Raw genomic sequence first — 24,497 nt, 5'->3', positions numbered from 1 at the left:
TGTGTACTACAAATAAAGAAATGAAGATTCAAAAAAAAAAAAAGGAAATGGAGATTCAGAGATGTTAAGTAACTTGCTGAAGGTTGCACAGCAAGTAAAGAGCAAACCCAAATCAAACTCCTCTAATGAAGGCACAGTTTGGCTGGACTGCATTGTCCCAGGGACATAGAAGGTGGGGCCTGGCTGTCCTTTCAGACTCAGAATTCTAAGATAAAGAATGCTGGAACTCTGGGGTACCTCAGCAAGTCTTAGTCTCAGCAAAACACTCAGCTCAACTTGAGTTTGAACTGGTCTTAGTCATTCTACCCCTGAATCGCTTCCTGCTTTAGATTTCTACAGGGCAGAGAAAGGAAAACAAACATGTACATTACACCATCCTTGTCACCCTCAAAATCTCTTACAGTGACAAATACTTATGAATCAAAGGGAGTCTCCATAAAACCATAGTTAAACAATATCCCATTCGAACCCATTCACCAGCATTTAGTGTGAAGATAGGAGCAAGGTCTGCAGTGTCTAGACGCTCTTATTATTGCCTGGAAGAATGCCCTCTTCTGGCCTTAATTTGGATTAAATCTTCAGCTGCCTTGGTGTTTTCTCTTTGCTTTTCATCGGGGGCTGAGACTACCGGAAGCCACTTAACCAGCCTCACTTTATTCACAAAAGGTTTGGGGGCCCTTCCTAAGTGTCGTGGGAGAACATTATCAGCCGATCATGTCAACCACTCCTGCTACTTTGCCAGCAATCCTCTTGTTCACCAGTACAGGTTTTCTTTCCGCTGTTGCCTGAGTGTGGTTTAAAATTCTCTTTTAAAGAAAAATCACAAAACTGCCCAGTGGCCAAAGAAAAAGGGGATTTCATTTAAGAACCATTTAAACATACTCACAAGCTAAGACCTCAGATGTGTGCACACGCTCCATACTCTGCGTGTATGCGCGTGCACATACCACACAACACACACGCGCACACAGATGCCCAGAGACATGATGACAGTTCTGACTCCACTCGCTATGTCTTGCAGCTACATAAAGGACTTTTTTTTCTTTCTTTCTGATTCTTTGACCAGATTTCCAAAACAGAAAACAGGACAAGCTGTTTACTTGGGAAAAATTTTAGGGTCCTGGCTGAAAGTCCCAGAAATTGGAAAAAAGCATACTAACTCACTCTCACAAAACTTTTTTTTTTTTTAAGGAACTATTTTTACTTTATTGTATTTTTATGGCTGCATTGGGTCTTTGTTGCTGCACACGGGCTTTTCTCTGGTTGCGGCGAGCGGGGGCTACTCTTCATTGCGGTGCGCGGGCTTCTCATTGCAGTGGCTTCTCTTGTTGCGAAGCATGGGCTCTAGATGTGCGGGGGGGCGTGGCACGTGGGTTCAGTACTTGTGGCTCACAGGCTCAGTAGTTGTGGCGCATGGGCTTAGTTGCTCCACGGCATGTGGGATCTTCTCGGACCAGGGCTGGAACCCGTGTCCCCTGCATTGGCAGGCGGATTCTTAACCACTGCGCCACCAGGGAAGCCCCCAAAACTCTTTGTTTGGTTTTATTTTAAGAACATGAAGAGTTCTTTTAAACATGAAGAGTAAGCTGGTCTTTGCATCACTTAGAGACAAACCCAGGAGATAGAGTATGTCTCCCCTAGAAGGAAAGTGTCCATCTCAAAACAGGGGTGACTTTGTTTCACTTCCTCTATATGGGCAGAGAGAACCAGGACCATGACTCCAGAAACTGGATCTGATCTTGTCTGCTTTTTAGACTCATAGCATGGGCTCTAGTCCTGTCTCGGTCTCCCAGAGCTGTGTGACTTTGGTCAAGTCACTGAACCTCTCTGAGCTCCTGCAGCCGCTGCTGTCAAGTGAGGACACTCATTCATTCAAGAACTATCTACTGAGCACCTACGATGTACCAAGCATGTGGCCATGGGAATAATTCCAGGAATTAAACCATCCCAGCCACAAAGGGCTCTCATCGATTAGTGGGGCAATTACAGGCTGACATGCAGTTACAATGGAGTAACAAAAAGTATTACAACAGGGGTGAGTACAGGTGCTGGGCAATCACAGGAAAGGGTATTTAATTAATTCAGCAGGGGATGGAAAGTGACGGGTATAAGAAAGACTTCCCCAAGGAGGAGTTATCTAAGCTGAGAACTGAAAGACAAGTTCGAATTTGCCCAACCGAGGGGATCCAAGTAGAATTGGCAGCACTTACAAAGGCCCACAGACCAAATTGCTGGTTTACAAGGTCAAGCACAAGAGGTAGGGAGAGAGACATAGGATATGTAGACCTGGATATATAGGCAGGTGGGCTTGCCAGAGTAACTTGCCTGGACTAGATGACCTCCCAGGGGCCCTCCCAGTCCTAAGGGCTAATTCTGTGGTCTTCTGAGAGCCCAGATCGTCCTCTTTTCCCAACAGCCCTTTCACCAGCACAGCCAAGTCCCTGAGTCCACTCCAGGGCACGAGGGAAGTCCCAAGCATCCCAAGTGGGCCCTCCTCCTTCCTCTTTCTTTTCCCTTTGAGAGTAACTAGGCAGTGACTCAAGGAGGGAACTGTCCTCTACTTGTCATTTGTTTCTAAAAAACTACACCCAAGGCTCACATACACAGTTATTTGACCAACCTTCTCCCACCCAGCCCCTGACCTAGCTGAAGAAACACTGGAATTATCTGTGTCCCTGTCTGTCTGCTCCAGGACACTTCAAGCTACCTGAGGGCTCCCACTCTGTTTTGGTCATATCCTGGTGTCCCCAGCACCTGGTATTATTCCTGACTTACAGTAGGTCATCAAAAGCACATGCAGAACGAAAGGATTTCCTCTCTCTGCAAATGAGCACCCATCCAGAGCTGCCCCAGACAGCAGCTCTGTCTGAGGCCAGAGCGGGAAACCCAGAGACCCAGAGAGGTGCCAGCTCAAAACTTCTCTGCCAGGGCTCTCTAAGCCACTCCAGGTGCTCAGCAAAGCCCCATCGGAAAACCAACAGCCCCCCTTATTTACCAATGAAGAACCTCAGGTCCGAAAGAATGATATGACTTGCCCAAGGTCTCTTAGCAAATGCAATATAATGTTTTTAAAAGGGGGACAACGTTCTTTCTTTTCCTTTCGTTTTTTTTGTTTGTTTTTTTTTTTTTGGACAACTTTCTTAAATGGAAGGCTATCTAGTCACACCTACCAGAAACGTTGCTTATTTTAGGGGAAAATGCTTAATGTTCGCAGGTCTAACGGAATCTTTCCTTTACCTGACCGCCAATTGCACCACACTTTCACAACTCCTGGGATTTTCTAGGCAGGACTAAAAGTTCCCACTGAAACAAATCTATTTATGAAGGTGACTAAAAAAGTTTTTAGGGATTGAATATGTTCTTGGATTATGGATCATTTTTTAGGTTAAATCTCTATTATGTGATCTCAGGCTATAAGAATTTTTAAAGAAAAGTTGAGCTCCCCAAACCGCTTAGTTCTCTCTTGTTTTTTTAATGTTTTGACATTAGCTTTACTGTGACAGCAAACACGATTTTTAAGGAGGCCATTTCGACCTATATAACCCCTCCATCAAAAGAATTCCTCATAATTCCTGTGTCCTCCTAACGTTTTTATTCACAAATCTATACTGTGTACATACACATGTATTTCGTTTAAAGGAATTACCTTTAGTGTAGAAGTTCCTTAGAGTACTTTTTCTTAAAAAAAAAAAAAAAAAAAACTTAGTATGCAAGTCACTGGCATGATGTTTCTGAAACCACCCCCGAGCAAAACCCAGGCGACAAATTAAGTGCACCTGGAAATTCTGGGTCTGAGACACTGAGGGTGACATTTTCTAGCCTGCTTCATTTAATTATTATTCTGACACTTCCCATATCCCAGTTAATAGGAAACAGACAAAGCAAAGCAGGTGTTTTACTTATATCCACCTGGCACAGCAAACTCCCAAAGTTTGCAATAGTTGCTTATTGCTGAAGAGTTTAAGGCAATATTTTTCTGCCAGTGAAATAACATCTCAAACAGCCTAGCATAGTGGTTCTCACCCCGGCTCAACCAGAGCCCACAGCGGAGGGAGGAAAACCTTTAAAAATACTGCCGCTGGATCCCAAGCCTGCACAATTAAACAGACTCTCTAAGGATGAAACCCCAGCACTATAGTTTTCCAAAGATCCCCAGGTGATTGTACGGTGCAAACAGGACAGTGAAGCACGGGCCTAGGATAACTCATTAGACAAAGGAAGCCCATGGGAAATCTTATCTGGAAGTGAAAAACGCATCGTAATTAAATAAAACAGCAGATGTAGAAGTACCTAACAGGGCCTGTTACCCAGAAGACACTTAATAAATGTTAATTAAACAAAAAAATAATAATTCAAATAATTACTCCTTCTCCTCAGTAAATTCATCTTGTAATTTTATTGGCTTGTTTATCACATGCTGTTTTTTCTTAGCCATGATTGGCTAGAATCTATCCTTGTTAATAAAATTAGAAACCTATACCCATAATCCTGTTCAATTACAGGAGCTCTGTAGTATTTCCAACAACTCTTAATCACTTATTTAATAAAACTTTCCCCCAGAACAGTGGCTAATACATACTAAATACTCAACAAATGTTAGCTATTTATAAGAATTCATGATAATTCTTATAACTTCAGTTGAAACTTATTTTATACTATCTGGAGGACTTAGCAAGAATGTAAAAAAATTACCAGGGCAATCTTTAACAAACTTATAAAAGTAGACTTTTAAGCACATCAATTCTTTCTATAAATTTGTGAAAAAAAAATTAAATGTGATCATTGCACAGGTAGCTAGCTTATCTTGCACATTCAAGGGGGCCCTGCAAAAGTCACTTGTGAACACTCAGCAGTTCCCATAGCCACTTGAAAATGCTAACACTGCAATTAGCTCAAAGTGGTCTCTTAATCCGACTTTTCCCTACCACTGCCTCCCTGACCCTGAATTAGGAAGGCGATTTTTCTATATGTTCACATTACCCCTCAGTTCTAACTAAGAAACCAAAAATCTGTTTTAAAAAAAAGAATATAATTTCTTAATCAGGATGAGGAGGTCTTATTTAGAACATTTCCAAACCTCTTGTTACCCTGCTCAGATGAATTACGCCAGTCCGCATCTGTCTCGGGTTGTGCTAAGCAGAAGAGGCATTCAGCAGCTAGGCTGGAAGATCCGCTGCGCTTGGTTCAGGATTCACAGTGTTATCGGGAGACCCTTCCATAGCTCACACCTGAGCATGCTACCCTTTGCTTCTCTGTGCCTTCTATCTCCAAACATCTGCCATTTCATGTTTTAAATCAACACACATGCAAAAATAATCATGACGTGCCCTTCTTTATATGCATATTATACGTCAATAACAAGCACTATTGGTCTGAATGTTTATGTCCCCCCAAAATTCCAATATTGGAATCCTAAGCCCTCAATGTGATGGTATTAGGAGGTGGGGCCTTTGGGAGGTCATGGGGGTGGAACCCTCACGAATGGGATTAGTGCCCTTATAAGGGAGACACCAGACAGCTCCCTCACTCCTCCTGTCGTGGGTGGAGGGCCCTTACCCGACCATGCTGGCGCCCGGATCTCAGATTTTCAGCCTCCAGAACAGTGAGAAATAAATGTCCGTTGTTTATAAGCTCCCAGTCTGTGGCATTTTGTTATAGCAGCCTTGACAACTAAAACAACAAAAGTCGAAAGTGACCACACATGGGCCTTTGGCTAGTAACAGCTTGGTTTGCTCAATAAGGATGTCATGACTGACTGCCACATGCCAGGCAGCTCCAAAGGTGCCAGAGAGATGGACATGAGGACAGAGTTCCCATCTTCAAGGATCTCAGGCTCCAAGGAGAGTGTGGATTGGCTACTGTGACACAGTGTGACTCTGACCCAAGGGCGACAAGGAAACGCAAAGGATAGTGTCACAGGGGCAGCCCTAAATATTTAGAATCAGAAATTAGGAAATAAAAATAAATAAGCACATAGGAGATAAATGGTTGTGGATAACAATGTTAAAATAACTACTGCGGCTTTCATCAATCACACCACCCTCTCGACGCCCATCACCTAAACTTATGCCACACTAAATCCTATGCCACTTTGTATTATCTGACAACACAGGGTTGCCACAAATCTTTACTTGTAAAAAATGCAGTATCTTCTAAGCACAATAAAACAAGGTATGCATGTACTCGAGCTTCTTTTACTCACATACTCTCTTCCCTGAGGTGGCAACCCTCTAAGTGGGAGGACTCTGACCTGACTCCGGAGCTCACCTTTCTCCCAAATCCAGGGCCTGAGATTTGGGGAGACACTGCTATTGTACTGAGCTATTCTCTTTCAAAGATACTATTCAGCAATAATGTTTATTATCATTTCCGTCTACATCCCTTCTCTCCTGGAACGATGGACCACTTTCAGGGTCGAATTCCGAAGCAGGATAAAATCCAGAACATAGTTTCTGCATGTTGCTTAACCACCCTCCTTGCCCAGGCTGATTTCAGCTGAAGATGTACACACATCTCACACTTTTCTCCAGAGTATCATGATCTACAGCTTATATATTTTACAATATTTTTAATGAAGCTGTAGTACTTGCAACTCTATGTCCAGGTAATAAATTTGCCTTTAACCTTAAAAAAAAAGAAAAAATCCCTCATTTAGGGCGAGTGGAGACACTACATAGTAGAGTGCTTACATGTTGGTAAATGTTCAAAATATTTTAAAGCTTTAACCAATCATTTCTTTAAACTAAAACATTAATTATTACTGTGTACTTTAGTAAGTGGCCTGGGGGACTTCCCTGGTGGCACAGTGGATAAGACTCCGTGCTCCCAATGCAGGGGGCCTGGGTTCGATCCCTGGTCAGGGAACTAGATCCCCACATGCATGCCGCAACTAAGAGTTCGCATGCCACAACTAAGGAGCCCTGGAGCCGCACTAAGGAGCCCGCCTGCTGCAACTAAGACCCGGTGCAACGAAATAAATAAATAAATATTTTAAAAATAAATAAAAATAAATGGTCTTTCTTTTTCTTTTTATGCTGCAGTTCAGCACACCACTGAGTTAAGAAATCGAACAAGAAGGTGAAGAAGGGAGACACAGAGATCAGACTTGTGGTTGCCAAGAGGGAGGGAGGGAGGGAGGGAGGGAGGGAGGGAGTGATGGATTGGGAGTTTGGGGTTAGCAGATGCAAACTCATATAGAGAATGGATAAACAACAAGGTCCTACTGTAGAGCACAGGGAACTATATTCAATATCCTGTGATAAACCGTAATGAAAAGAACATGAAAAAGAATGTATATATGTATATATGTATAACTGAGTCACTTTGCTGTACAGCAGAAATTCACACAACACTGTAAACCAACTGTACTTCAACAATTAAAAGAAAGAAAGAAAGAAAGAAGGTGAACAAGGAAGGAAAAGACCTCTTGGGAATTGAACAGCCAGACTCAATACCCTCTCAGGAAAACCTCAATCCTGTGGGCTAGCCCTAGCCCTACCCTCTTCAAACTGGAGAAAAGGAAAGAAGCTCATTAACAGAGAAGCAAGGTAAAGATGTTGTTTCTGAAACAGAAGGGAACCGATTATCAAACACTTTGTCAGTGTGGGGCTGTGTTACCTTTAAAGACATATCACAATTTACCTGAAAAAGTGACATTGGTGGAGCTAGAGAATATTACTGCGGGTATCTGGTCTAACTGCCTGGTTTTACAGGTGAGAGAATCTGAAGCATGGAAGGAAAGGAACATGCCTGTGGTGAAGACAGCAGGATCACAGCAGAGTCAGAACCGTCTCCCAAGATTCCCAACTCCTAACTACCCAGGGCTGATCACTGAGTTTCCGCACACTTCCAAACTCCTTCACCTGGTTAACTGCATCCCAGATGTCCACTCTCAGCTCAGGTGTACCCCGCTTCAGAGAGGCTTCAGGGTACACCGTACCTGGTGCTCCCCTTTCTCAGAGCACTCTTCCCATTTTACCTGAATGGTGCCGCCACTCCATCAGCTAGCTTCCCCCCGAACTTTCAGCAACTTTTTGCTCAACTCTGTGTCCTGGACCTGAGCACAGGCGTGACATCTACAGGGACACTGTGCAGCGAACAGAGTAACTGACTCGTCTCAGGTTGCCTGGGAATTTTCCAGTCCCCAGTCTCAGGAAACCCCTCAGCCTCAGGCAAACCAGGACAGCTGGTAACGCTAATAGCGGATGCCAACAGGGTGAGACGGCCTGCTCACCATGTCCCCTCCTCTAACCGTCCTCGGCCATACGTGCCAGGCCCGGAGCCCTGTCTGTGCCATTCGGTCACTCTAGCTCAGCACTGATAGAACTTTCTGCAGTACTGAAGATGTTCTATAGCTACATTGTCCAATACCATAGCACCAGACCCATGTGGCTACAGAGCGGCTGAACTCTGGCTACTGTAACTGAGCTTTTAATTATGTTTAATTTTTATTAATTTCTATTTAAATAGCCCCATATGGCTACCAGCCACCGTATGGAACAGCTCAGCTCTGATTTTACATGATTGGAACTACAGTACATCTCTGTGCACAGAAATGAGCTGGTTCAGACCGACCTTGGTTCGAAACCTGACTCAGTCATTTGCAAATGTGTCACAACTCCTTGGGGAAGCTTGTTTCTCCCTCTGTAATCCTTGCAAATTTACTATGACACAATGTTCAGAAAGTGGCTGGCCCCTAGTAGAACTTCAAGAAATAGGATTTCTCTAGAAGGAGAGAAACTAAATCAATGTAAAAATGCTAGAAAACTCTGATTCTGAACCCAAGAGTGCAAGAGCATCATATCGACCAGATCTCCAACACCCCTGTCAGGTTCAAATTCGGATTCTAAACTGCCATGGCCGTCCTGCTTGATTTCTGTCCCAGGCCTGTGGCTGGCTGTCACTGAGTCCCACTGGGGCAGCAGGCACTGGGTACGGGGAGATACTGTGCTAGGTCACCTGAGCGTGGCCCTACACAGTCCCAGAGGTAGGGATCCAGGCTCTTCCCAGAGCAGGGAGGAAGCAGCGCCCAGAGGAAGCCCAGGTGCCCCAGGGGGCTCACGTGCACCCCAGGCCAGCCGCTGGTGCCCAGGGGTTCGGGGCACACTGGGGACGTCCCGCGTCCTGCACATCCACGGAGAATGCCACCCCTGCTGCCTCTCGAAAGGGTCAGGACACAGTAATGAGCTGGGAACCAGGTGCAGTTGCGAAGCCCCTGAGGCATCTGGTTGCTGGAACCTCTCCCCAGCCCTAATGAATCCATCCCCTTGGCAGGAACGGGCAGCAGGTCCCCGGAGAAGCAGGCTGCGGATCAGAATCACGTGGGGAGCTTTTTAGAAACAGTGTTCCCCAGACTGGGAATCGGTGTTTGCAGAAAGCTCCCAGGTGACTATGCTGCATGGCTGGGACTTGGTATTTTTCACCTGAGGGCTTGGGCAGGTGGTTCTGCTGAGGACTGTCTAGGGCAGCGCTAGGGCTGGGGAAAGAAGTCCCTTGTCAACGAGTCCCTCCCTCTGGCTGCAGGGACAACAGTCAGATGGCAGCAGGACCCCGCAACCAGAGCTGGGACACGAGCTGCTCCCCTCCTTCCAGCCCCAACTGGCAGAGACCCTTCCGGTTCACCAGGGCTGACCTGTCCCATGTCTCATGTGTAGCACCGGTGGGGAGGGGCCTCCTTCCCCACTAGCCCCTGAGCACCCGTGAGCAGAAGCCCTAATCCATACACCTCTCCGTCCTGGGGTCCCAGGGCTGGCCGCAGCACTGAGGAAGCCCACAGTAAAAGCTGTCATTGTGGTCGTTACTCTCATTTCAGTGAAAAGGAAACCAGAACCTAGAGACGGTATGACTCACCCAAGGCCCATGGTGCGGTGGCAGGGCTGGGACAGGAGCTCTGGGCGCCTGGGTTCATTCCCTTCCTGATACCCCAGGTTGAGGCCCGCTGCTTCCTCTACCCTCACCCACGCTCTCTCCTCTCCCTCCTGCAGCCAATATGCAGGCTGTGACCACCAGGGTAAACGCTCATCTAGTATCCTTGGGCTCTGATTTATAGGACCCCTCACCTGTCCTCAAAACAGTCCATGAAGTCTAAGATCACCCCTTGGGCACTATACAGGGGGTTGGTTTTCAGCCCAGCATTGGAGCCTGACATACCCAAGTTGCCACTGAGTAGCTGCGTGGTCCTGGACACATGCCTTAACTTCTCTGGGCTCAGCTTCCTCAGCTGTAAATGGGGATGATGATATTTACCACTCACGATTGTGGAGAGGATTATTCAGTGAGATCAGTCAAACAGATCACACGGGCACCACGACCAGCCGGCAGGAAGTACTAACAGCTGGTAGGTATTACTCAGGTAGCGGGCACCACCCTTCTCATCACCTGCTCTGTGCTCCAGATTCAGGCCCATGGTAGAAGCCTCCAAACTCCGCACCCTCTTTATTTACTTATTTTTGGCCGCGTTGGGCCTTTGTTGCTGCGCGCAGGCTTTCTCTAGTTGCGGCGAGCGGGTGCTACTCTTCCTTGCAGTGTGCGGGCTTCTCATTGCGGTGGATTCTCTTGTTGCGGAGCACGGGCTCTAGGCGCGCAGGCTTCAGTAGTTGTGGCACATGGGCTCAGTAGTTGTGGCTTGCGGGCCCTAGAGCGCAGGCTCAGTAGTTGTGGCACATGGGCTTAGCTGCTTCGTGGCACGTGGGATCTTCCCGGACCAGGGCTCGAACTCGTGTCCCCTGCGTTGGCAGGTGAATTCTCAACCACTGCGCCACCAGGGAAGTCCCTAAACTCTGCACCCTCTTGCTTTTCTCTTCCCACAGGCCACCCTGGGCCAGCTGGCCCGCCGCACTGCGCCTGGCCTGGCCTCTTGGGTGCCTGCACCGCCCTGGAGGACCAGGTGGCTGGGGCATCAGAGGTCATGCCCACCCCCACCCCCGAGTCCCCCAGAAATAATAAACGAGAAGTAACTCTTTCTATTCCTCGTTTGGGACTTCCTTAATTGAAGTCAATTTGCACACTCTCCAAGGCCTGTAAACCTGAACTGCTCACAGGAAAGAGAAAAAAAAACTTGGGTGCAAAGAGAGCAAGTGCGGGCAGCAGCGGCCTCATCGAAGCTCAGAGGAAAGGGCAGCCGATCTTAAGAAGCCCTCAGCCCAGCCGAGCAGGAGAAAGCTGCCATTTCCGGAGCAATCTCCCCTGCCTCTCTCCAGCGGCCTCCACAAATTCAGTGGCACACTTGCTCTGCCCGTGGCCCAGTGGGAATCCTCCAGGGTGTGAGTGTAAGGAGGGGTGGGGGAGGGGTGCGAGCCAGGAGGCGTTCCTCCAGCCCCGCCCCAAGAGCTTCCAAACTAGCCGGCAGCGTTAAGCCGGCGTTAAAAATACCGAAGGACTCCACACAGCTTGGGAAAGAGCTGCTGTCCGGAGCCCCTCTCCCCGGCAGCCCTTCCCCAGAGCTCCCAGACCTACCCCGGCACCCAGCAAGGGAAGGATGAACATCCGGCACTGTGGAAGCTTCCAGAAAGGACTCTGATGGGTACCCAATGTTAAACATTCTGACCATCACCCCCGGGCACAGTTAAGGCTCATGAAAAAGGCAAATAACATTCTGAGGGATTCAGAAAAGGGACAAGGCCCTCAATAAATGTTTGCTGGCAGTAGCACCTAGGACAGGCCACGGAACCACGGCGCCTCCCTCCCTCTGGGCCACTCACTCCACCCAAGGTCATGACACCACTGTCACAGAAGCCTCCCTGGCCAGGCAAAAGGAAAGTCTGTGCTGACCTCTCACCCTAACCCTAACCGTAACCAGGCAAAAGGAAGCTTCTGGGCTCCTGCCCTGCCCAGCCTCCAGCCCCTCTGGGATGGCACCAGTGTCCTCTGGGGCATCCCCTGACCCTTCCCTCCATGTGCTCCAGGGGCTAGCATATCACCAAGGGGAGGGCTGTCAAAGCACAGAATCTTCCAGAATCAGTGGCTGCTACAAGAACAAGCATGTGACCAAAACTGGCCTGTAAGAGCCGTCTCAGGACTTCCCTGGCGGTCCAGTGGGTAAGACTCCACGCGCCCAGTGCAGGGGACCCGGGTTCGATCCCTGGTCAGGGAACTAGATCCCGCACGCATGCCGCAACTAAGACCCGGTGCGGCCAAATAAATAAATAACTAGCTAAATAAAAGAGTCCTCTCGAGGTTCAAGAATGGTCATGTGACCCGAACTGGCCAATAAGAACCTACTCTAGCACTTTGGCTGAAGGCACCAGGAAAGGGTGCCCTCCTTGCCACACACAGGGTCATTAACCTGAAAGCCTGAAAGCCTGAACCCATCTCACAGGGAGATACTGCCTGAGAAATAAGGAGGGAGGAAAGCAGGGCCAAGAGACAGTGGGAGACAAAACCCGGCCAGCATATGGTTGGGCCCTGGTTCAACCACCCCTGACCATTTAGCGACTTGACACAGTAAATGAACTTTTTCAAACCTAGCCCAGCTTGAGTTTGGTTTCTGTCACTTGCAACCCAGAGCACTGACTGACACGTTCCTCAGTGGGTGCGTGAGAAGATGCTCGTTGCTACCCGGCCCCGCTTCTTGCCCTGGCTGCCATTTCTTGTGACTTTGTGGCTTGCTGGTGGCATCTGGGAGGCTGTCTCCAGGCCCTACAGCCTCCGCTCCCTGCAAACAGAGCATCCGTCTCAATGGACCCCTAGACTCCGGTCTCTTGCCCTCCATCTCCCAAGCTACCACTAGTGACCTTTTCTTTCTCTTTTTCTTTGTTTAAAAAAATTTTAAGGCTTCTTTTTTTTTTTTTTTAGTTTTATTTATTTATTTATTGGCCACGCAGCGGGGCATGCGGGATCTTAGTTCCCGGACCAGGGGTCGAACCCGCGCCTTCTGCAGTGGAAGCACAGAGTCTTAACCACTGGACCGCCAGGGACGTCCCTAGTTACCTTTTGTAATACACATATCCTGCAGTGGCCTCATACTGCCTGAGGATTATGATGCAAGCTCCGTGAACACAGCTCACGAGGCTGCCATCACAGGCCCCGATGACCTGTGTTCTCCACAAGAACCCTCCAGTCCAGCCACGTGGAACTACTCCGAGATCCCTCCCAGGTCCGGGCACTTGCACGCTCCACCAGATAGGAACAGTGTTTCCAAACCATCCCAGCTGACTACATAAGCTCTTCCAGAGCACCTCATGTTCTGTAAACCACATCCTGTCCACTGAGGTCAAAGACCCCACTCTTCACAGGAGTTAAGTCAGTGTTGAGAGAACTGCATAAACACAGCCTCTTCCTGCGCCCCCCCCACCCCACCCACCCCCCTACCCCACCCACCCCCCCACCCCCACCCACCCCCACCCACCCCCACCCCCCGCCGCAGATGACTTTCAAGGCCCTCCCAAAAGCTTTCTAACAGCCACCGAAGCCATAAAGTGGCTCAGAGTTAAGCCTTTGTTATGTAAATTAAAGCTCCCCTACCAAGTTTCCAATGAAAAATCGGCCAGCTGCGGAGCACAGGCTCCGGACGCGCAGGCCCAGCGGCCATGGCTCACGGGCCCAGCCGCTCCGCGGCATGTGGGATCTTCCCGGACCGGGGTATGAACCCACGTCCCCTGCATCGGCAGGCGGACCCTCAACCACTGCGCCACCAGGGAAGCCCTGGCTGTGTAAATTTCATTCAAAGCCATAGGAAAAAGTCTATGGATAAAACTTCTCTTGACACAGAACATAAACAGACAGCATTTATAATTACAGAGAGTTCATTTCAAGAAAGATTTTAGAGAACTCCCAGTGCAACCTCCCCATTTTACAGAAGTGGAAACTGAGATTCCAAGACGTGAAATGATACCTCAGGGTCACACAGTCAGGAGGCAGAGGAGCCAGGACAAAACACCAGGTTCTCTGCTTCTTGCCACCCTAATAATTTATAAATAATAACCTTACTTTCATTTACTTTATTATAACACTAATTCATACACACTCACTTAAAAATATGAGCCACAGAGAAGTTCTGTATGTATTTTCTGCTCTTTGCACATCTCACTGGGTGTCTGAAAAACGGGGTCTCTTTCCTGGCAGCGCCGCTGGAGCCCTCCAGGCCTTAGACTTTGTGTGGTTTCTCACCCTCCCTGCTGCCCATAAACAACGTCAACAGGGGCAACACAGACAATCACAGTTGCTGGTTATGCAATGAGAGGCAGCCTCTACTTCCTAAAGTGGGCCTAGGCGGTGGAGGCGGCACTCTGTAAAAATGTCTACCCACCCCTGGACCCAGCAACTTGTCATGAGAACATTCATTCATTACTCAGTGTGGGTTGTTTTGTTCTGTGTATGTCCCATTCATCTATAAAGAAAAAGCATCTTGCGGAGTGGCAGTGATTTCAGAAACAGCCTGGAGTTTGAATTTCTGGCGGCTCCTTTCACTCACTGTGTGACCTTAGACAAGTCACTTAATCTCTCTGAGGCTCAGTTGCTTCATCTTCATAAAATGGCAGAAACACCATCCACGGAACAGAGTTTGAGTCCCTCGGGCTCTAGTTAAGGGCTTGGCAGGAATTTCCTGACAGTCCAATGGTTAGCACTCTGTGCTCTCACTGCTGAGGGCCCGGGTTCAATCCCTGGTCAAGGAAGTAAAATCCCACAAGCCACGCAGCACAGCCAAAAGGAAAAAAAAAAAAGAAAGAAAGAAAAGGGGGGGCTTGGCCCCTCTGCTGACCTAGGTCATCACCTTGGATTCTCTAAGTCTTTCCGCCTCCCATTAACTGCTTAACTTACAGGCCACGATCCTCAGAGACCCGCTCAGACCAGGCCAGCCAACGTCATCCCATCCACACCTCCCTCTCATGCAGAGTCAGGCCCTAGGCGGCCGCCTTCCTGCCTGGGGACCAACCACCCCTTGGTCAGGTGCCCCCAAGGCCCTGTCAGCTCCAGGGCCCAGCTCTACCACCTGGTCATCCAGGTCTGGCCAAGAAGCCCCACGGTCAAGTTTCTCCTCAAAGGCCTAAAAACTTCTAACGGTCACCATAAAATTACTCGCTTTTTCCCTCGTGGAAATTTAAAGTAAGTCACTGAAGTCTATACAACACTTTCCCACATTGAAAATGCAATGCTTGCAAGATTCCTTTACCCATCTCTGTCCGGAATGAAGCTTGTGTTCTGTTTACTGCTGTCACTGAGGAAATGAGAGGGGCCTGCCTACCCACCAAGCTCAGACTGAACGATCAGGCTTTCTGTCTGGATCTCATCTCTGTCAATCCCACCCCCCCTACGGCAGGGTCAGGGCCCCTCACCCCCATCTCCTTCTGGGTAGACATCTGTCTATAGACTGAACCCTCTATGTCTGCTCGCCAGCCCCCAACCCCACCCAGTGAGGAGTCTAGATGGGCTCAGACAAGGGGGGAGAAGCAGAACTCATAAGCAGAAGCTGGAACGGGGCGGCGGGGGGGGGGATGCTAATGTATGGCAGACCTGCTTGGAGTAAGAAAGGCAGGCATGGTGTTCGCAGCGGCATGGATGGACCTAGCGATAACCCTACTAAGTGAAGTAAGCCAGACAGACAAGTACCCTATGATGCTGCTTATGTGTGGAATCTAAAAACAATGATACAGAAATAGACCCACAGACACAGAAAACAAACTTTTATGGTTACCAAAGGGGAAAGGGGGGGAGGGACAAATTAGGAGTTTGGGATTAACAGATACACACTGTTATATATAAAATAGATAACCGACAAGGACCTACTGTAGAGCACAGAAGTATACTCAGTGTTTTGCAATAACCTATGAGGGGAAAGAATCTGAAAAAGAATGTGTGTATATGTATAACTGAATCACTTTGCTATACACCTGAAACCAACACAACATTGTAAATCAACTATACTTCAATTTTAAAAAATAATAATAATAAAAGAAGAAAGGCACGGTGAGTTAACCCTTTGATTCACCCAATGTCTCGACCTGAACTTTCTGCCTCATTATTTATATTACAAGTACCAACATCAGGTCTCATCCAATGCCAAAACCCCAAATTTTGACAACATCCAAACTAAACCTGGTGATAAGAGAATGTAGGATGGATCAAGGGTCACAGATCTAGAACCCCAATAGACTGTTAATTTCTTGAGTTGTGGGGTTTACACTGGGGGTGGAGGGAGCCCTCATGAATTGCTGGTGGGAATGAAAACCAGTGCAACCACTTTGGAAAGCAGTTTGGCAGCCTCTCAAAAGTTAAATATAGAAATCCACACAACCCAGGAAACTCCACTCCTAGGCATCTACCCAGGAGAAATGAAAACCCACGTTCACACAAAGGCTTGTACATGAATGCTCAGAGCAGCGTTAGTCCTAATAGCCCCAAACTGGAAACAACACAGCTGTCCATCAACTGGTGAGTGGAGAAACGACGTGATATACCCATACAACAGAATATTTTTCCACAGTAAAAAGGACGAAATACTGACAACGTGGATGAACCTCAGTAACACTATGCTCAGTAGAAGAAGCCAGACACAGATCACATATTCCACTTACATGAAATGTCCCAAAGGCAATTTTACATACAAATTTATAGAGACAAAAAGTAGATCAGTGGTTACCTGGGGCTTGAGGACAGAGATTATCCGTAAATGGACATGAAGGATCTCAGTGGGGTGATGAAAATATTCAAAAAACTATATTATGGCCATGGCTGTACCACTTGGTAAAGTGACTAAAAATCACTGAATTGTACACTTGAAATGGGTAGATTTTAGATACATAAAATATACCGTGCATTGGTTTCCTATGGCTGCTGTAACAAATTACCACAAATTTAGTGGCTTAAAATAACACAGATGTATTGTCTTGTAATTCTGGAGATCAGAAATCCAGAATGGGCTTCACTGGGTTGAAGTCAAGGTGTCAGCAGGGCCAGGCTCCCTCCAGAGGTTCTACTAGGGGAGAACCTGTTCTCCTGTTCCTGGTGGCTGTGAGCATTCCTTGGTTTGTGGCCCCCTCCTCCAGCTTCAAAGAAAGCAGTGTTAGCAGCTTCAAATCTCTGATTCTGACCCTCTGTTTCCATCATCACACCTCCTTCTGTGACTCTGACCCTCCCATCTCTCTCTTCTAAGGCCCACCTGGATAATCCAGAATGATCTTCCCATCTCAAGATTCCTTAGGCACCTCAGTAAAGTCCCTTTTGCCACATAAGGTAATGTATTCACAGGTTCTGGAGATTAGGACCTGGGCATCTTTGGAAGGACATTATTCTGTCTAACATACACCTCAATAAAGCTGTCATGGGACTTCCCTGGTGATCCAGCGGGTAAGACTCCATGCTCCCAATGCAGGGGGCCTGGGTTCGATCCCTGGTCAAGGAACTAGATCCTGCATGCTGCAACTAAGAAGTCCGCATGCCACAACTAAAGATCCTGCATGCCACAACTAAAGATCCTGCACGCCGCAACTAAGACCCAGCGCAACCAAAATAAATAAATAAATGTTTTTTAAAAACTTAAAGCTGTCACAAAAACAAAAAAATAGCCGGTGCAGGATGTGGCCAGCATGTGGGACCCATGCAGGTGACCGCCTAGAACCCCCACCGCTGAAGAAGCCCTCCGGAGCCCTGTCCTAGGGCAGCACGTGCAGCGTAAATGAACTGAAAGGGTCCTCATTTTGGCCTCAAAACCTAGGAGGGAATGGGGCAAGAGAACAATTAAATCCTGGCAAGAAGACCCGGATAATTGGTCAAGTTCTAGATGGATGAGAGGATGAAAGCAGAGTGGGAGAAATGCCTTTAGTTTCCACTGACTTGAACCCCTGCCCTGGTCCTCCCCTCACTGTCAATTCTAAAGAAAAAGAGAACTTTCATGTCTGCACAGATCTGAGCCTCTTAATGCTCTGAAATTTCCATCTCATTGATTATTTTAAAGGAACCTAAATTAAGTTAGTCCCCAGACGACCTCTGATTTTGGCAAGCACCTAAATCAATACGTAAGGAGCCACTCAGAGTTGCCACCTCAGCAGATACCCGGACCAGACCGTCCTTGTCAAGGTAATGGAGGAGAGCAACCAGGACCGGCCTCTGCTCCGTGGCAGCCTGATGCCCGCTCTCCCTTCACGCCTTACGGTAACCCTCCCAAGCTCACCTCTCTGCCTAATCCTTCAAAGTTATGGCCCTTCCCAGCGTATGAAAACAGCGTTTTCATCTGTCTCTTCTGCTAGGCTGTGTTCTGCCACATGCCTAGCACAGTGTAGGCACAAAGCAGGTATTCAGTAAACACTTGTAGATACATGTAGATGTATACAGTGTACGTGCATGTTATATATATATATATATAAACATGTTTTTATCTGTAGCATACAATTGGTATTCAAGGAAAGCTTGTTTTCATACATATATGCATGTTTTATACAGCAACAAATATATGTATATAAGTATTTTTATACAGAGAACATAGGTATTCAGTGAATGATATATATGTGTATGTATATGTGTGTATGCGTATGTGTGTGTGTGTATATATGTGTAAGCGTGTATACACACACACACACATATATATATGAATGAAGGAACAGGCAAAGAATAAGACATGGTTTAAAGGAAGAACAGGCTGAAGAGCTGAAATGCAAGCTCCAGGACGGCAAACATTCCGTCTCTTTGGTTCCGCATCCCTAAGCCCTAGCACAGTGCCTGCTGGCACTTAGCAGGTGCTCAATAAATACTGGTTGAAGGGATGAACGGCCAGAAAGCCCCAGATCGGCCAGGATTAGGGACTCTTGATCTCCGCATCCCTGTGCCTTTGAGTGCGAACCTGACACAGAGTAGGTGGCCCGATGTTTACGGAGCTGAACTGCAGCAGACTGGGTCTTCAAGGAATGGGATCAGGCTGGATGGTGTCTACAGCACAAAAAGGGAGGCATCCAGAGCAAGCTCACCTGTCTCACCATGTTCCCAAGGTCCCTGCTGGGGACGGGGTGCCTCACGCTGGCCTCAGTGGCACCTGTCAGTCAGGGTTGCTGACTACAGACAGCAGAAAAGGAAAAATGGAATTTGATGAGACAATAAGGGGAAGCTCCCAGAATCACCAGGCAGGCTGGAGAACCAGGCTGGGATAAAGGGCCAGGGGAGATGGGCAGAGGGGAAATGTGGCCAAGGCTGTGCCCACAGGACCTCTGCTTAGGATACTCCTGGCTCCGAGGAACCTCTAACTCACCTGCATTGCTGCTGCGCTCAACCCGGAATCTAAGCCACGTGGCCACGCGGAGGCCACACGCCATGGCCTGAGCAGCTGGACGTGGGAAGAAAGCATGTCTGGTCCACCTCAGCTCCCGTACCGGGGGGCAGAGCTCTGCTCCCCTCCAAGACCTACATCCTGGGAGATCCCCCAAAGAGGGAGGTGGGTAGGATGCTGAGCACCCCAAAACATAGAAAATGCCCACAAGACACTCCAACTCACTGAACTGTGGAATTAGGTCACTGCAGATCCACGAGCCCTGTCTCACCATAACTGGCCCACAGGGTGGACCCAGGGGCTCCCAGGGCGGCAGAAGTGAGAGGCCTCTGCCTGTCTACACAGCCCTGGAGCCAAGTGTGAACAAAGGAAGTGTTTCTTCATCTCTCACCCCAGAGAGCAAGCGTCAAGCAGAATTTCAAGCATCTGCTCTTGCAAAACACCTAACGTAGTAGCAAAAGGTCATTTCCAGAAACTTCCCTCTCTCTCTACCCCACGAAGACGTTAGGCATCAGCTACACTCTGGATAACTTAATGGGCATTATCGTTCGTTCGTTCATTCACTCTGCAAACTGTTCCAAGATCCAGATGTGCCAGGCTCCCTGCTGGGCTCTAGGGTTACAAAGATGAATCCGTTGCCATCCCTGGCTTCCAGAAGTTCAGCTGGATGAAGGAGAGGATTAAAAAAAGAGCAAGCTCTGCTTGGGGGATGGCAACTGTAGTGCAGAGTTAGGGATTTGAATATGAGCTGCAGGCCTTTTTTAGCAATTGCTGGGCATCACTCCATTCACACACACACACACACACACACACACACACACACACACACACACACAATGAGCTACCTCCTGAGTCAGCCATCATGGTACCGAGAACAAGGTCTGTATGTCCAAATCCAGATCCCATTAAGAAGGGCTGCTGGCTACTGAGTTGTCTTCAAATGTCCAGCCACAGACAGTCTCCTTCCCCGAGTGGGGGGACAAAAGGCAGAGGCTGACAGCATCACCCAGCTGGCTGTGCTCTAAGGGAGACCCTAGGTCTTGGCAACAGTTGGTCCTCACGAAGGCGGGAAATAAAGTTTGTCCTAGGTGCCCCTGCTCTACCCTACACAAATCATAACACCGACACCTGCCCCTTGTTCTATACTTTCTGGTTTATAAAGCACTGTTACACGTATCTGCTCATCCATCATTCATTCCCCAAAAACCTGTTACATGTGAGGCACTCTGCTAAGAGCTAGGAATCTAAAGAGTAAGAAAACCAGCCCCTACCCTTTGGGATGTCACTTCCTCTGGGAAGCCCTCCTTGACCTCTCAGGCTGGGTTGCATGTCCCCCATCCCAGCATGTCTCTCACCCCAGCTCCCTGTATCGTCGCTATCTGTCTCTCCATCTAAACTCCCCAGCTTAGATGAAAAAGGGACTCATTTACCTCTGACACCACTGTCCTCCCAAGGCCTAGTATGGTGCCTGATACAGTGGGAGCTGAATGAATGCCTTGAGGAAGCACCAGTGGGAACACCTGGGAGGACAGAAGGGCCTTCAGGGAAACCGAGATCCAGGGGACAGGGCAAGTAAGACTCTTTAGGTAAGAATCTGGCATTATCATTCCACCCCTGGTTTCTAGATCAGGAAGTCTATCTCAGAGAGCTTGGGTGACCTGCCCAAGAGATTCTCGCTCATACAACTAGCTGAGCCTCTAATCCCCCTCTCTTCACACCAATTTCCATACTAACACGACACCCCAGCCAGCTTCTGGCTCACCCTGTTGCCAGGGGCCACAGAGTTCCATCTGCTTTCCTGCGATCAGCTCATTGTTGGCACTTAATATACTCTTTACCCTCCCCTGGGGCATTGTTTTAAGATACAAGGAGACTCCAATAAAGATGTTAAAAAAAATAAAATAAAAGATACAAGGAGATAGGAGCCTATCATTAAAACAAAGAAATGAATTTCCAATGATGGAATGTCGAGTACTCATTTATTCATTAAACAAATATTTCCCGAACACCCTCGGTATGCTCAATTTTAGGGGCAGAGAAGCAGGAGTGAACACAGGCAAAAATCACTGCCCTCTAAGGTCTGATCACAAGATGGTGTTACAAAAAGGTGGTATCCCTTTGGTGAATGAATGAACGAATCAATCAATCAATCAAAGGTAACATCAAGTGATCTCTTGCAGGTAATGTCGATGTAACTGAAGCTGACTCAGGGCACCTGATCTGTTGGGGGGTGTGAGACCACACAATCCTTCACCCCCAGGTCACTCTACTAGCTACTGGGGATCCCCCTGCCTTAACTTGCACTTTCAACAGCTACAGTACGAAAGAGACAGACAGAATGAACCTTTTCTGGCCATTGCTGGCTTCCTAATTAAAGTTTACTTAGGGTCTATAAACACAGACCCAAAAAAAGTGGGATGAAATGCGGGTAAGGACTAGCTAATAAAATCAGGGGAAAATGCTGGGAGTTTTCAACTATGACTGTGATTAAACAAAACTCGCGGAGAGGATGCTCTGAGGGCCAAGGCGCGTGAGTGTGTGCAGGGCCTGAGTTTCCAGGGCAAAATGTAAACCATAACTTCCTGAGGAATTAATTGGTCCCCGGTGGGGGACGCTAAGTTCCTCCGGACCCTGCGGCTTTCCCTGCCCCCTGCTGCCACTAGGTTGTCACACAGCTCGTCAAGACTGCATCTAAAAAGCCTGTGGACTTGCAGGTTCGTTGGGGACAGCCTCTGGTAGATTAAAAGAGGCACCTAATGAAGCTCAGAAGCTGAGGCCGCCCCCTTCCAGAACATTCACTGTTATCAGGAGTTATCTCTGCCCCTAAAACTGAGCATACCATGGGTGTTCGGTAAATATCCGTTTAATGAATAAATGAGTACGCGACATTCCATCATTAGGAATCCATTTCTTTGTTTTAATGATAGGCTCCTATCTCCTTGTATCTTTTTTTTTTTATTTTAACATCTTTATTGGAGTCTCCTTGTATCTTCCAACGACAGCTGCCCGCAAACTGCTCTTCCTCAGGCCAGGCAGGAACATGGGGTGTGGAAAAGGACCTCTCTCCTGAAATCTGGGTGCAGGTCTGGCCTGAATTTGAATGTGAATGGCAGAGATGGCCAGGAGCCCAAGGATCTCCCAAAAAGCCGACGACTTCCCAGAGATCAAAGTGGGCAAACGAGGGGTGACACCCTGGGCCAGCTGTAACGAAACCCTAATGAACAAGTTTCCACAATTAAAGTCAACAGTGGGGGAGGAACCAGTGAGGCTCAGAAAACAGTCGATGTCTTTGATTAAGCGCTGACGAAATTCCCCGTCACTGCTTTGATCTGGCTCCCCCAGGAGTTTTGTTGGCTTTGCAATGTTTTCAAAGAAAATGATCTTGAAGATACATGACTCCCCAAAAGCCACTAAACAGACACTGGCCCTTCCGCCTCCTCCCCCGCTTCGGAGCACACAGCAGTTTCCCAGATGAGTCTTCAGTGTCAGACAACGGTAACCTCGGCCCTTTTTCTGTACAAGATGAGCCTTCTCGCCAGTGTTTGCTCTCTGCTGGTCCAACTCCTTTATCAGAGTCCCGGTTTACCAACGGCTTTCTGCATTTGTTTTTTTTTTTGTTTGTTTGTTTTTGTCGTACGCGGGCCTCTCACTGTTGTGGCCTGTCCCGTTGCGGAGCACGGGCTCCAGACGCGCAGGCTCAGCGGCCATGGCTCACGGGCCCAGCCGCTCCGCGGCATGTGGGATCTTCCTGGACCGGGGCACGAACCCGTGTCCCCTGCGTCGGCAGGCGGACTCTCAACCACTGCGCCACCAGGGAAGCCCGGCTTTCTGCATTTGAAACCAAAGCCCATCTCCTTGGGCTGGGACCAATCTCTCACAAAGCCAAGGCCCCGGTAAACATCAAAGTGCTCTTGGGAATCTGACTTCGTGTTAATACCAGAGTGAAGCCCACCCCGAGTCAACTCAACTCTACACCACCCTGGATTCTGAGCCATTCTGAGTATAAATGATCAACAGCAGGGACTTCCTTCCCTTCTGGTCTAGTGGTTAAGACTCTGTGCTTCCAATGCAGGGGGCGCTGGTTCGATTCCCGGTCAGGGAACTAAGATCCCACGTGAAGCTCAGAAGCTGAGGCCGCCGCCTTCCAGAACATTCACTGTTATCAGGAGACTCGGTCTCCTCATCTGGTCACTGCACCAGACACTGGCTATGGTCACTGCACCAGACACTGGCTAAGGTCCCTTCCAATGACAGCTGCCCGCAAACTGCTCTTCCTCAGCCCAGGCAGGAGGAAGCCGTTGGTAAACCGGGACTCTGATAAAGGAGTTGGACCAGCAGAGAGCAAACACTGGCGAGAAAGCTCTTCTTGTACAGAAAAAGGGCCGAGGTTACCGTTGTCTGACACTGAAGACTCATCTGGGAAACTGCTGTGTGCTCCGAAGGGGGGGGGGGCGGAAGGGCCAGTGTCTGCTTTCCTCCTTGCGGCGCATCCCAAAAAGAAAAAGGCGGCAGGGGGGTGGGGGGCCTTGGGAGAGCAAATGGGCTCCACCCATTTGCATGTAGCTCCTTGAACGCTGGCCTGCCTGCCAGCTTTTGCACACGCTCTTCCCTTTGTCTGAAATGCTGTTCCCAGCGCTAGCCCTCAAGATTCAGTTCAAACTGTCACCTTATCTATAAAGCCTGCCCTAGCCCCTTCAGGCAAAGTTCAGTTCAACATGTCCTGAATGTGTGAGCCTGGGCTGTGCTTGGCTAGATGCACAGAGAAGAGAAACTTCCCCATATCTGGCTGTTGACCCTCCCAGGCTAGTGTCTCCAAATAACTTCTTGCTTGCAACTTTTTAAAAAAAATTTTACTGTGCAATATTTCAGATGTACAAAAAAATACATAAAGAATAATAAAACCGCCTCTTCTGCCCACCACCAAGCTTAAGGAACAAAATATAGTGAATACAAGCAAAGTCCCCTGGGTACCCCACCCCAAAACTATCTGTCTCCCCAGTTCCCCAGAGGTAAGCACTGTCCTGAATTGGGTATTCTTACTGCCATGCATTTCTTTACGCTTTTACTACATATGACTGTACCCCTTAAACAATGTATATCACTGGCAAGTTTTAAATTTTGCGTAACCATAACACTTTGCATATTAGCACAATGACTTGTTTTTAAGTCCATCTCCTCCCACAGTCCGGGACCCTCTGTGAGCAATGATTCCTGCTAAGCTCTCTATATGGGCACCCAACCCAAACCCTGGCACATAGCTCATGCTTGATGCTTGCTTGTTGAAAATGGTAAAAGGAGGGGGAGG

General features: G+C 48.2%; 1 protein-coding gene across 1 annotated transcript in view; it reads right to left on the bottom strand.

The window, feature by feature from the left end:
• The window catches only part of CYRIB (CYFIP related Rac1 interactor B), a 154,122-nt gene that overhangs the window by 114,725 nt on the left and 14,900 nt on the right, over positions 1–24,497 (bottom strand). The gene's annotated exons all lie outside the window — the stretch shown is intronic.

This window comes from Delphinapterus leucas, chromosome 17, assembly GCF_059928025.1.
Source record: "Delphinapterus leucas isolate spDelLeu-1000000601 "Yukka" chromosome 17, BTC_Dleu_Yukka2, whole genome shotgun sequence".
Taxonomy (NCBI): domain Eukaryota; kingdom Metazoa; phylum Chordata; class Mammalia; order Artiodactyla; family Monodontidae; genus Delphinapterus; species Delphinapterus leucas.
Note: the sequence above shows the minus strand (reverse complement) of the source record. Positions and strands in the feature narration are given on the sequence as shown.